Source organism: Pristiophorus japonicus, unplaced genomic scaffold (genome assembly GCF_044704955.1).
Source record: "Pristiophorus japonicus isolate sPriJap1 unplaced genomic scaffold, sPriJap1.hap1 HAP1_SCAFFOLD_895, whole genome shotgun sequence".
NCBI classification, from domain to species: domain Eukaryota; kingdom Metazoa; phylum Chordata; class Chondrichthyes; family Pristiophoridae; genus Pristiophorus; species Pristiophorus japonicus.
In genome coordinates, this window is record NW_027254819.1 from 130417 (window position 1) to 142916 (window position 12500).

Consider the following 12500-nt stretch of genomic DNA (forward strand, 5'->3'; position numbering starts at 1 on the left):
CCTCTCCCTCTCTCTCTCTCTCTCTCTCTCTCTCTCTCTCTCTCCTCGCTCCTCTCCTCTCTCGCTCGCTCTCTCTCTCGCTCTCTCTCTCTCTCCTCTCGCTCTTCCTCGCTCGCTCTCTCTCTCGCTCGCTCTCTCTCGCTCTCTCTCTCGCTCTCTCTCTCGCTCTCTCTCTCTCGCTCTCTCTCTCGCCTCTCTCTCGCTCTCTCTCTCGCTCTCTCTCTCGCTCTCTCTCTCTCGCTCTCTCTCTCTCTCTCTCTCTCTCTCTCGCTCTCCCTCTCTCTCTCTCTTTGCCTCCCCCTCTCTCTCTCTCTCTCTCTGCCTCCCCCTCTCTCTCTCTCTCTCTCTCTCACTGCGTCCCCCTCTCTCTCTCTCTCTCTCTCTCTGCCTCCCCCTCTCTCTCTCTCTCTCTCTCTCTCTCTGCCTCCCCCTCTCTCTCTCTCTCTGCCTCCCCCTCTCTCTCTCTCTTCTGCCTCCCCCTCTCTCTCTCTCTTTGCCTCCCCCTCTCTCTCTCCTCTTTGCCTCCCCCTCTCTCTCTCTCTTTGCCTCCCCCTCTCTCTCTCTCTGCCTCCCCCTCTCTCTCTCTCTGCCTCCCCCCCTCTCTCTCTCTCTCTCTGCCTCCCCCCCTCTCTCTCTCTCTCTCTTTGCCTCCCCTCTCTCTCTCTCTCTTTGGCCTCCCCCTCTCTCTCTCTCTCTCTCTCTCTCTGCCTCCCCCTCTCTCTCTCTCTCTCTGCCTCCCCCTCTCTCTCTCTCTCCCACCCCACCAGTTCAGCATTTCCTTCCTATATGCTCTCCTGAGCCACGGTGAACATCTCCTGTCCCCTCAAGGTACCGATGGCTCCGTGCGTCGGGGACTTCGAGAAGTGGTGAGTGTGCGGGGAGTGGGGAGGGAGGGAGGACCAGAGGGTGGGAACGGGGGCCTGTGGGCGTAGGCCCAAAGATGGCGGGGGGGGGGGGTGGGGGGGAAATCCCGTCAAAGCGCATCGCCATTTTTCCCTCGCAACATCTCGGGACTTCCCCCAATCAAAGCAGTACTTTTGTTTTTGGAGCGTGGTCGCTCTTGTAACGTGGGAAAAGCGGCGGCCCGTTTGCGCACAGCAAGCTCCCACACACAGCACTGAGATAACGGTCGCCATGTTGGTGGTGTTGGTTGATGGATAAATATTGGCCCCGAGACACTGGGAGGAGCTCCCCCCCCCCCCCCCCCATCCTTCGTCCAGTAGCGTTGAGATTGTACATCCCATCCCGCAGATTTAGCCCCTCCCCCCCCAGCGCCCCGCCCCTCCCCCCCAGCGCCCCGCCCCTCCCCCACCAGCGCCCCGCCCCTCCCCCCCCAGCGCCCCGCCCCTCCCTCCCCAGCGCCCCGCCCCTCCCTCCCCAGCGCCCGCCCCTCCCCCCCCAGCGCCCCGCCCCTCCCCCCCCAGCGCCCCGCCCCTCCCCCCCCAGCGCCCCGCCCCTCCCCCCCCAGCGCCCCGCCCCTCCCCCCCCAGCGCCCCGCCCCTCCCCCCCCAGCGCCCCGCCCCTCCCCCCCAGCGCCCCGCCCCTCCCCCCCCAGCGCCCCGCCCCTCCCCCCCAGCGCCCCGCCCCTCCCCCCCAGCGCCCCGCCCCTCCCCCCCCAGCGCCCCGCCCCTCCCCCCCAGCGCCCCGCCCCTCCCCCCCAGCGCCCCGCCCCTCCCCCCCCAGCGCCCCGCCCCTCCCCCCCCAGCGCCCCGCCCCTCCCCCCCAGCGCCCCGCCCCTCCCCCCCAGCGCCCCGCCCCTCCCCCCCCAGCGCCCCGCCCCTCCCCCCCAGCGCCCCGCCCCTCCCCCCCCAGCGCCCCGCCCCTCCCCCCCCAGCGCCCCGCCCCTCCCCCCCAGCGCCCCGCCCCTCCCCCCCCAGCGCCCCGCCCCTCCCCCCCCAGCGCCCCGCCCCTCCCCCCCCAGCGCCCCGCCCCTCCCCCCCAGCGCCCCGCCCCTCCCCCCCCAGCGCCCCGCCCCTCCCCCCCCAGCGCCCCGCCCCTCCCCCCCAGCGCCCCGCCCCTCCCCCCCAGCGCCCCGCCCCTCCCCCCCAGCGCCCCGCCCCTCCCCCCCCAGCGCCCCGCCCCTCCCCCCCAGCGCCCCCGCCCCTCCCCCCCAGCGCCCCGCCCCTCCCCCCCAGCGCCCCGCCCCTCCCCCCCCAGCGCCCCGCCCCTCCCCCCCCAGCGCCCCGCCCCTCCCCCCCCAGCGCCCCGCCCCTCCCCCCCCAGCGCCCCGCCCCTCCCCCCCCAGCGCCCCGCCCCTCCCCCCCCAGCGCCCCGCCCCTCCCCCCCAGCGCCCCGCCCCTCCCCCCCCAGCGCCCCGCCCCTCCCCCCCCAGCGCCCCGCCCCTCCCCCCCAGCGCCCCGGCCCTCCCCCCCAGCGCCCCGCCCCTCCCCCCCCAGCGCCCCGCCCCTCCCCCCCAGCGCCCCGCCCCTCCCCCCCCAGCGCCCCGCCCCTCCCCCCCAGCGCCCCGCCCCTCCCCCCCCAGCGCCCCGCCCCTCCCCCCCCAGCGCCCCGCCCCTCCCCCCCCAGCGCCCCGCCCCTCCCCCCCCAGCGCCCCGCCCCTCCCCCCCCAGCGCCCCGCCCCTCCCCCCCCAGCGCCCCGCCCCTCCCCCCCCAGCGCCCCGCCCCTCCCCCCCAGCGCCCCGCCCCTCCCCCCCCAGCGCCCCGCCCCTCCCCCCCCAGCGCCCCGCCCCTCCCCCCCCAGCGCCCCGCCCCTCCCCCCCAGCGCCCCGCCCCTCCCCCCCAGCGCCCCGCCCCTCCCCCCCCAGCGCCCCGCCCCTCCCCCCCCAGCGCCCCGCCCCTCCCCCCCCAGCGCCCCGCCCCTCCCCCCCAGCGCCCCGCCCCTCCCCCCCCAGCGCCCCGCCCCTCCCCCCCCAGCGCCCCGCCCCTCCCCCCCCAGCGCCCCGCCCCTCCCCCCCCAGCGCCCCGCCCCTCCCCCCCCAGCGCCCCGCCCCTCCCCCCCCAGCGCCCCGCCCCTCCCCCCCCAGCGCCCCGCCCCTCCCCCCCAGCGCCCGCCCCTCCCCCCCCCAGCGCCCCGCCCCTCCCCCCCCAGCGCCCCGCCCCTCCCCCCCAGCGCCCCGCCCCTCCCCCCCAGCGCCCCGCCCCTCCCCCCCCAGCGCCCGCCCCTCCCCCCCCAGCGCCCCGCCCCTCCCCCCCAGCGCCCCGCCCCTCCCCCCCAGCGCCCCGCCCCTCCCCCCCACGCCCCGCCCCTCCCCCCCCAGCGCCCCGCCCTCCCCCCCAGCGCCCCGCCCCTCCCCCCCCAGCGCCCCGCCCCTCCCCCCCCAGCGCCCCGCCCCTCCCCCCCAGCGCCCCGCCCCTCCCCCCCCAGCGCCCCGCCCCTCCCCCCCAGCGCCCCGCCCCTCCCCCCCAGCGCCCCGCCCCTCCCCCCCAGCGCCCCGCCCCTCCCCCCCAGCGCCCCGCCCCTCCCCCCCAGCGCCCCGCCCCTCCCCCCAGCGCCCCGCCCCTCCCCCCCAGCGCCCCGCCCCTCCCCCCCAGCGCCCCGCCCCTCCCCCCCCAGCGCCCCGCCCCTCCCCCCCCAGCGCCCCGCCCCTCCCCCCCCAGCGCCCCGCCCCTCCCCCCCCAGCGCCCCGCCCCTCCCCCCCCAGCGCCCCGCCCCTCCCCCCCCAGCGCCCCGCCCCTCCCCCCCAGCGCCCCGCCCCTCCCCCCCAGCGCCCCGCCCCTCCCCCCCAGCGCCCCGCCCCTCCCCCCCCAGCGCCCCGCCCCTCCCCCCCAGCGCCCCGCCCCTCCCCCCCAGCGCCCCGCCCCTCCCCCCCAGCGCCCCGCCCCTCCCCCCCAGCGCCCCGCCCCTCCCCCCCAGCGCCCCGCCCCTCCCCCCCAGCGCCCCGCCCCTCCCCCCAGCGCCCCGCCCCTCCCCCCCAGCGCCCCGCCCCTCCCCCCCAGCGCCCCGCCCCTCCCCCCCAGCGCCCCGCCCCTCCCCCCCAGCGCCCCGCCCCTCCCCCCCAGCGCCCCGCCCCTCCCCCCCCAGCGCCCCGCCCCTCCCCCCAGCGCCCCGCCCCTCCCCCCCAGCGCCCCGCCCCTCCCCCCCAGCGCCCCGCCCCTCCCCCCAGCGCCCCGCCCCTCCCCCCCAGCGCCCCGCCCCTCCCCCCCAGCGCCCCGCCCCTCCCCCCCAGCGCCCCGCCCCTCCCCCCCCAGCGCCCCGCCCCTCCCCCCCCAGCGCCCCGCCCCTCCCCCCCCAGCGCCCCGCCCCTCCCCCCCCAGCGCCCCGCCCCTCCCCCCCCAGCGCCCCGCCCCTCCCCCCCAGCGCCCCGCCCCTCCCCCCCCAGCGCCCCGCCCCTCCCCCCCAGCGCCCCGCCCCTCCCCCCCAGCGCCCCGCCCCTCCCCCCCAGCGCCCCGCCCCTCCCCCCCCAGCGCCCCGCCCCTCCCCCCCCAGCGCCCCGCCCCTCCCCCCCCAGCGCCCCGCCCCTCCCCCCCAGCGCCCCGCCCCTCCCCCCCAGCGCCCCGCCCCTCCCCCCCAGCGCCCCGCCCCTCCCCCCCAGCGCCCCGCCCCTCCCCCCCAGCGCCCCGCCCCTCCCCCCCAGCGCCCCGCCCCTCCCCCCCAGCGCCCCGCCCCTCCCCCCCAGCGCCCCGCCCCTCCCCCCCAGCGCCCCGCCCCTCCCCCCCAGCGCCCCGCCCCTCCCCCCCCAGCGCCCGCCCCTCCCCCCCAGCGCCCCGCCCCTCCCCCCCCAGCGCCCCGCCCCTCCCCCCCAGCGCCCCGCCCCTCCCCCCCCAGCGCCCCGCCCCTCCCCCCCAGCGCCCCGCCCCTCCCCCCCAGCGCCCCGCCCCTCCCCCCCCAGCGCCCCGCCCCTCCCCCCCCAGCGCCCCGCCCCTCCCCCCCCAGCGCCCCGCCCCTCCCCCCCAGCGCCCCGCCCCTCCCCCCCCAGCGCCCCGCCCCTCCCCCCCCAGCGCCCCGCCCCTCCCCCCCCAGCGCCCCGCCCCTCCCCCCCCAGCGCCCCGCCCCTCCCCCCCCAGCGCCCCGCCCCTCCCCCCCCAGCGCCCCGCCCCTCCCCCCCAGCGCCCCGCCCCTCCCCCCCAGCGCCCCGCCCCTCCCCCCCAGCGCCCCGCCCCTCCCCCCCCAGCGCCCCGCCCCTCCCCCCCCAGCGCCCCGCCCCTCCCCCCCAGCGCCCCGCCCCCCCCCCCCAGCGCCCCGCCCCCCCCCCCCCAGCGCCCCGCCCCTCCCCCCCCAGCGCCCCGCCCCTCCCCCCCAGCGCCCCGCCCCTCCCCCCCCAGCGCCCCGCCCCTCCCCCCCAGCGCCCCGCCCCTCCCCCCCCAGCGCCCCGCCCCTCCCCCCCCAGCGCCCCGCCCCTCCCCCCCAGCGCCCCGCCCCTCCCCCCCCAGCGCCCCGCCCCTCCCCCCCCAGCGCCCCGCCCCTCCCCCCCCAGCGCCCCGCCCCTCCCCCCCAGCGCCCCGCCCCTCCCCCCCAGCGCCCCGCCCCTCCCCCCCAGCGCCCCGCCCCTCCCCCCCAGCGCCCCGCCCCTCCCCCCCAGCGCCCCGCCCCTCCCCCCCAGCGCCCCGCCCCTCCCCCCCCAGCGCCCCGCCCCTCCCCCCCAGCGCCCCGCCCCTCCCCCCCAGCGCCCCGCCCCTCCCCCCCAGCGCCCCGCCCCTCCCCCCCCAGCGCCCCGCCCCTCCCCCCCCAGCGCCCCGCCCCTCCCCCCCCAGCGCCCCGCCCCTCCCCCCCAGCGCCCCGCCCCTCCCCCCCCAGCGCCCCGCCCCTCCCCCCCCAGCGCCCCGCCCCTCCCCCCCAGCGCCCCGCCCCTCCCCCCCAGCGCCCCGCCCCTCCCCCCCCAGCGCCCCGCCCCTCCCCCCCCAGCGCCCCGCCCCTCCCCCCCAGCGCTCCGCCCCTCCCCCCCCCCAGCGCTCCGCCCCTCCCCCCCCAGCGCTCCGCCCCTCCCCCCCAGCGCTCCGCCCCTCCCCCCCAGCGCTCCGCCCCTCCCCCCCAGCGCTCCGCCCCTCCCCCCCAGCGCTCCGCCCCTCCCCCCCAGCGCTCCGCCCCTCCCCCCCAGCGCTCCGCCCCTCCCCCCCAGCGCTCCGCCCCTCCCCCCCAGCGCTCCGCCCCTCCCCCCCAGCGCTCCGCCCCTCCCCCCCAGCGCTCCGCCCCTCCCCCAGCGCTCCGCCCCTCCCCCCCAGCGCTCCGCCCCTCCCCCCCAGCGCTCCGCCCCTCCCCCCCAGCGCTCCGCCCCTCCCCCCCCAGCGCTTTCTGACTTGGAGGCGAGAGGGAGAGAGCGTGCCAAGGCTGCACCAAGTTGGGAGGATGGTACGGGAGGCCGGGGGGTGTCTAATGGCTGACGTTAGCCCCCCCCCCCCCCGCCTTTTTAAGTGCGTGGGATGTTGTGGAGGTGAACGGTTGCACGACTAACCCTGACCAGCAGTGGGCGCTCCTGCGCTGGTGGTCGCTCCAGTGGTGCTCTCTGCTGCCCTCTGTGGCCACAGGTCGTACTGCAGCCCGGCAAAAGCCTTGCGATGGTCCAAAATGTCTCTTCAGCAACAGACGTCGTCAACGGTGTCTTCGTCAAATGTGGGTTTGCACGGGCGAGAGGGTGGGGGCGGTGGTCGGGTCGGTGCGATGGAGTCCGACGCATCGTAGGAAAGGTCCAGTGTTGGATTCGCTGACCTCGCCCCCGATTGTAGGGCTGAGCCGAGAGGGATTTTACGTTGGGTGGGGTCTCTATAATCTTGAAGACACCCCCTCCCCCGGGGTTCTGACCCTTTAACTGCTAAGCCCACACCTTGGGCCTCAGTCCCCTCCCCCCACCCCTGGCCCCTGTGGTCATGCCAACTCTACAGGGGGAACATAACATCAGAAATAGGAGCAGCAGTCGGCCATTCGGCCCCTCGAGCCTGCTCCGCCATTCAATACGATCGCGGCTGATCTGCTCATGGACTCAGCTCCACTTCCCCGCCCGCTCCCCATAACCCTTCACTCCCTTATCGCTTAAAAATCTGTCCGTCTCCGCCTTAAATATATTCAATGACCCAGCCTCCACAGCTCTCTGGGGCAGAGAATTCCACAGATTTACAACCCTCTGAGAGAAGAAATTCCTCCTCATCTCCATTTCAATGAGATCACCTCTCATTCTTCTAAACTCTAGAGAATATAGGTCTAGTCTGCTCAATCTCTCCTCATAGGACAATCCCCCCCCCCCGGCCCCCTCCATCCCAGGAATCAGTCTGGTGAACCTTCGTTGCACTCCCTCTGTGGCGAGTATATCCTTCCTTGGGTAAGGAGACCAGTACTGTACACAGTACTCCAGGTGCGGTCTCACCAGGACCCGATATATCTGTAGTAAGACACATTTACTCATACGCAAATCCTTTTGCAATAAAGGCCAACATGCCATCTGCTTTCCTAACCGTTTTCTGTCCCTGCAAGTTAACATATGCAGGACTGACATATGAGGAGAGACTGGATCGACTGGGCGTGTATTCACTGGAGCTTAGAAGGATGAGAGGGGGATCTCACAGAAACATATAAAATACTGACGGGACTGGACAGGTTAGATGCGGGAAGAATGTTCCCGATGTTGGGGAAGTCCAGAACCAGGGGTCACAGTCTAAGGATAAGGGGTAAGCCATTTAGGACCGAGATGAGGAGAAACTTCTTCACCCAGAGAGTGGTGAACCTGTGGAATTCTCTACCACAAGAGAGTTGTTGAGGCCAGTTCACTAAATATATTCAAGAGGGAGTTAGATATGGCCCTTACGGCTAAAGGGATCAAGGGGTATGGAGAGAAAGCAGGAAAGGGGTACTGAGGGAATGATCAGTCATGAACTTATTGAATGGTGGTGCAGGCTCGAAGGGCCAAATGGCCTACTCCTGCTCCTATTTTCTATGTTTCAGTGATTTGCTAACCAGGAAACCCAGGTCCCTCTGAGCCCAATCTCTCTCCGTTTTTAAAAAAATATTCGCTTTTCTATTTTTCTGACCAATGTGGATAACGTCCCCTTTCTCCCCATTATATTCCATGTACCATGTTCTTGCCCACTCGCTCAGCCTGTCGATAGCCCCCTTGAAGCCTCGTTGCAACCCCCTCACAACTGACATTCCCGCCTGGCAAAATAATAATCCAGCTGCTTGTACGGGAGCAGAGATTTGTGTCACGTTGGCCAATATGGCGGGATGCGGATACGGTATTGGGGGAAACTTGCAGGCATTCCATTTGCTTTCTTAACTGCTTGCCGCAGTTGTAGGCCATCAGCCTGCGAGAGTTGGACTGAGGCCAGTCACTGCTCCAGTGTTCTAACTCCCAACCTTGCTGTTCTAGGACCGACACCATCTACCTGGTTGCCAAGGAGCTATCGCATGTGCCCAAGTCTTCCGTGGCAGAACCGCTCCATCTTCCCAGCAACCTCCTCTCTCTCTTCTGCCGCTATGTTGACAAGCAAACCGTGCACCGGCTGGAGGACAAAATGGAGTAGGTATTGCTTTTCATCCACTTCAGAGATCCGATTGTCAGCTCGCCAGGCTGGCTGGGATAGGCAGGGTGTCTCCTATACTGTCCGAGATACAGAGCTGAGCTCCCTCTACACTGCCCCCACCCCCCCAGTCATACACTCCCAGGGCAGCTACAGGGGGTTAGATACAGAGTAAAGCTCCCTCTACACTGTCCCATCAAACACTCCCAGGGCAGGTACAGCACGGGTTAGATACAGAGTAAAGCTCCCTCTACACTGTCCCATCAAACACTCCCAGGGCAGGTACAGCACGGGGTTAGATACAGAGTAAAGCTCCCTCTACACTGTCCCATCAAACACTCCCAGGGCAGGTACAGCACGGGGTTAGATACAGAGTAAAGCTCCCTCTACACTGTCCCATCAAACACTCCCAGGGCAGGTACAGCACTGGGTTAGATGCAGAGTAAAGCTCCCTCTACACTGTCCCATCAAACAGTCCCAGGGCAAGTACAGGGGGTTAGATACAGAGTAAAGCTCCCTCTACACTGTCCCATCAAACACTCCCAGGGCAGGTACAGGGGGTTAGATACAGAGTAAAGCTCCCTCCACACTGTCCCATCAAACACTCCCAGGGCAGGTACAGGGGGTTAGATACAGAGTAAAGCTCCCTCTACACTGTCCCATCAAACACTCCCAGGGCAGGTACAGGGGGTTAGATACAGAGTAAAGCTCCCTCTACACTGTCCCATCAAACACTCCCAGGGCAGGTACAGGGGGTTAGATAGAGAGTAAAACCCCATCAAGTACTCCCAAGATGCTTCACAGGAGCATATCGGACAAAAACTGACACCCAACCAATGAAGGGGATCCTGAGATTGATGATTAAGTGTTTGGTCAAAGTGGTTTCAAAGTGAGTCTGAAAGACGGTGAGAGAAGCGGAGAGTTTTCGGGAGTGATTTGCTGAGCTTGGGGTCCAGGCAGATAATGGGGGGGTTACTAATGGTGGAGTAAAGAGTTGAGGCTGCTAAATAGGGCAGAATTGGAGGAGTGCCGGCGTCTCTGGGGGTGTGGGTGATGTGTGCCTGTCGAAGATTAGAGATCGGAGGGATTTGTAAACCAGGAGGAGAATTTTAAAATCAAGGCGTTGCTTAACCTGGAGCCAATGTTGGTCAGTGAGCACAGGGGGTGATGGGTGAGTGGGACTTGGTGTGAGTTAGGACACGGGGCAGTGAGCACAGGGGGTGATGGGTGAGCGGGACTCGGTGCGAGTTAGGACATGGGGTCAGTGAGCACAGGGGGTGATGGGTGAGTGGGACTTGGTGTGATTTAGGACACGGGGTCAGTGAGCACAGGGGGTGATGGGTGAGTGGGACTCGGTGCGAGTTAGGACACGGGACAGTGAGCACAGGGGGTGATGGGTGAGTGGGACTTGGTGTGAGTTAGGACACGGGGTCAGTGAGCACAGGGGGTGATGGGTGAGTGGGACTCGGTGCGAGTTAGGACACGGGGGCAGTGAGCACAGGGGGTGATGGGTGAGCGGGACTCGGTGCGAGTTAGGACACGGGTCAGTGAGCACAGGGGGTGATGGGTGAGTGGGACTTGGTGTGAGTTAGGACACGGGTCAGTGAGCACGGGGTGATGGGTGAGTGGGACTCGGTGTGAGTTAGGACACGGGGCAGCAAGCACAGGGGGTGATGGGGGAACGGGACTGGGTGTGAGTTAGGACACAGGGCAGTGAGCACAGAGGGTGATGGGGGAACGGGACTGGGTGTGAGTTAGGACACAGGGCAGTGAGCACAGTGGGTGATGGGGGAACGGGACTGGGTGTGAGTTAGGACACGGGGTCAGTGAGCACAGTGGGTGATGGGGGAACGGGACTGGGTGTGAGTTAGGACACAGGGCAGTGAGCACAGAGGGTGATGGGGGAACGGGATGGGTGCGAGTTAGGACATGGGGCAGCCGAGTTTTGGATCACCTCGAGTTTACGTCTGGTAGAATGTGGGAGTGTGTTGGAATAGTCAAGTCTGGAGGTAACAACGGCACGGATGAGGGTTTCAGCAGCGGATGAGCTGAGGTAGGGACGGAGGCGGCTGATGTTACGGATGGGGAAATAGACGGTCTCGGTGATGGAGAGGATAGGGGTTTGGAAGTTCTGTTCCGGGTCAAATACGAAACCGAGGTTGCGAACATTCCTATTCAGTCTCTGATGGCCAGGGAGGGGATGGGGGCATCGGCTGGGTAATGGAGTTTGTGGTGGGAGACGGAAGACAATGGCTTCGGTCTTCCCGATATTTAACCGCGTGTTGAGAGAGGACTTTGTACAGTGGATTCATGGGGTTAGGCCCAAGGTGTGGAGCATTGTGTCCAGTCCTGTAGGTCGGATGTGAAGGCCTTGGAGAGGGAGCAGAGGGGATTGACCAGAATGGTACCAGGGATGGGGAACTTCAGTTACATGGGGAGACTGGAGAAGCTGGGATTGTTCTCCTTAGAGCAGAGAAGGTTAAGGGGAGATTGACCAGAATGGTACCAGGGATGGGGAACTTCAGTTACATGGGGAGACTGGAGAAGCTGGGATTGTTCTCCTTAGAGCAGAGAAGGTTAAGGGGAGAGTGACCAGAATGGTACCAGGGATGGGGAACTTCAGTTACATGGGGAGACTGGAGAAGCTGGGATTGTTCTCCGTGGAGCAGAGAAGGTTAAGGGGAGATTGACCAGAATGGTACCAGGGATGGGGAACTTCAGTTACATGGGGAGACTGGAGAAGCTGGGGTTGTTCTCCTTAGAGCAGAGAAGGTTAAGGGGGCAATTCGCAGTGGTGTTTGAAATCGTGAACAGTAGTGAGGTAGAAACTGTTTCTAGTGACCGAGGGTCAGTAGCCAATAAGATAACTAGAAAACTAACCCGAGGGGAGATGCGGAGAATGTGTTTACGTCGGGAGTTGTTGTGATCTGAAAGGGCGGTGGGAGCAGATTCAGTCCTAACTTTCGTAAGGTTGGGGAAAATTCTGCAGTGGCTCTGGGGAAAGAGCAGAGGAGAGTGGGACTAATTGGATCGTTCTTTCAAAAGGGTCGAATAAAAGAAAGACTTGCATTTATATAGCGCCTTTCACCACCACCGGATGTCTCAGCGCTTTACAGCCGATGAAGTACTTTTGGAGTGTAGTCACTGTTGTAATGTGGGAAACGCGGCAGCTAATTGTCGCACAGCAAGCTCCCACACACAGCACTGTGATGATGACCCAGATAATCTGTTTTTGTTATGTTAATGGAGGGATAAATATTGGCCCCAGGACACCGGGGAGAACTCCCCCTGCTCTTCGAAATACTGCCACGGGATCTTTTATGTCCACCTGAGTTTAACGTCTCATCTGAAAGACAGCCTCCTCCCTCAGCACTGCCCCTCCGACAGTGCGGCGCTCCCTCAGCACTGCCCCTCCGACAGTGCGGCGCTCCCTCAGCACTGCCCCTCCGACAGTGCGGCGCTCCCTCAGCACTGCCCCTCCGACAGTGCGGCGCTCCCTCAGCACTGCCCCTCCGACAGTGCGGCGCTCCCTCAGCACTGCCCCTCCGACAGTGCGGCGCTCCCTCAGCACTGCCCCTCCGACAGTGCGGCGCTCCCTCAGCACTGCCCCTCCGACAGTGCGGCGCTCCCTCAGCACTGCCCCTCCGACAGTGCAGCACTGCCTCAGCACTGCCCCTCCGACAGTGCAGCACTGCCTCAGTACTGCCCCTCCGACAGTGCGGCGCTCCCTCAGCACTGCCCTGGAGGGTCAGCCTGGATTTTGAGCTCGCGTTGCTTGAGTGGGACTCGAACCCACAACCTTCTGACTCTGAGGCGAGTGTGCTACTCACTGAGCCACGGTGACACTGCTGGCCTCCTTGTATGCTGAATCATTCCATGATTGTGTCACAGATGCCCAAGAGAGCATGTTTGATTCAGGTCTAAGCTGCTTTCCCCTTCTCCCTCCCCAGGTCCTCTGCCTCCGGTCTCCATCCAGCCATTCCTTCGTAAGTGGATGACCCTGGCCTCTTGCCCCCGTCGGATGAAGATACTTCGAGAGCAAGCTCCTGTTTTTTAATTTGCGGTTGTGACGAGGATTGTGCCGTTGATGGCCG

The 12500-nt window shown here is 69.0% G+C and overlaps 1 long non-coding RNA gene across 1 annotated transcript in view; it reads left to right on the forward strand.

Moving 5' to 3' along the window:
* Positions 1–786: 786 nt before the first annotated feature.
* Positions 787–12500, forward strand: part of LOC139257686 (uncharacterized) — an 11905-nt gene continuing 191 nt past the window's right edge. The window contains exons 1-3 of the long non-coding RNA XR_011592315.1: positions 787–866; positions 8256–8405; positions 12357–12500. The exon at positions 12357–12500 is cut by the window's right edge and continues 191 nt beyond it. This is a non-coding gene — a long non-coding RNA (uncharacterized lncRNA). The remainder of the gene's footprint in view (positions 867–8255; positions 8406–12356) is intronic.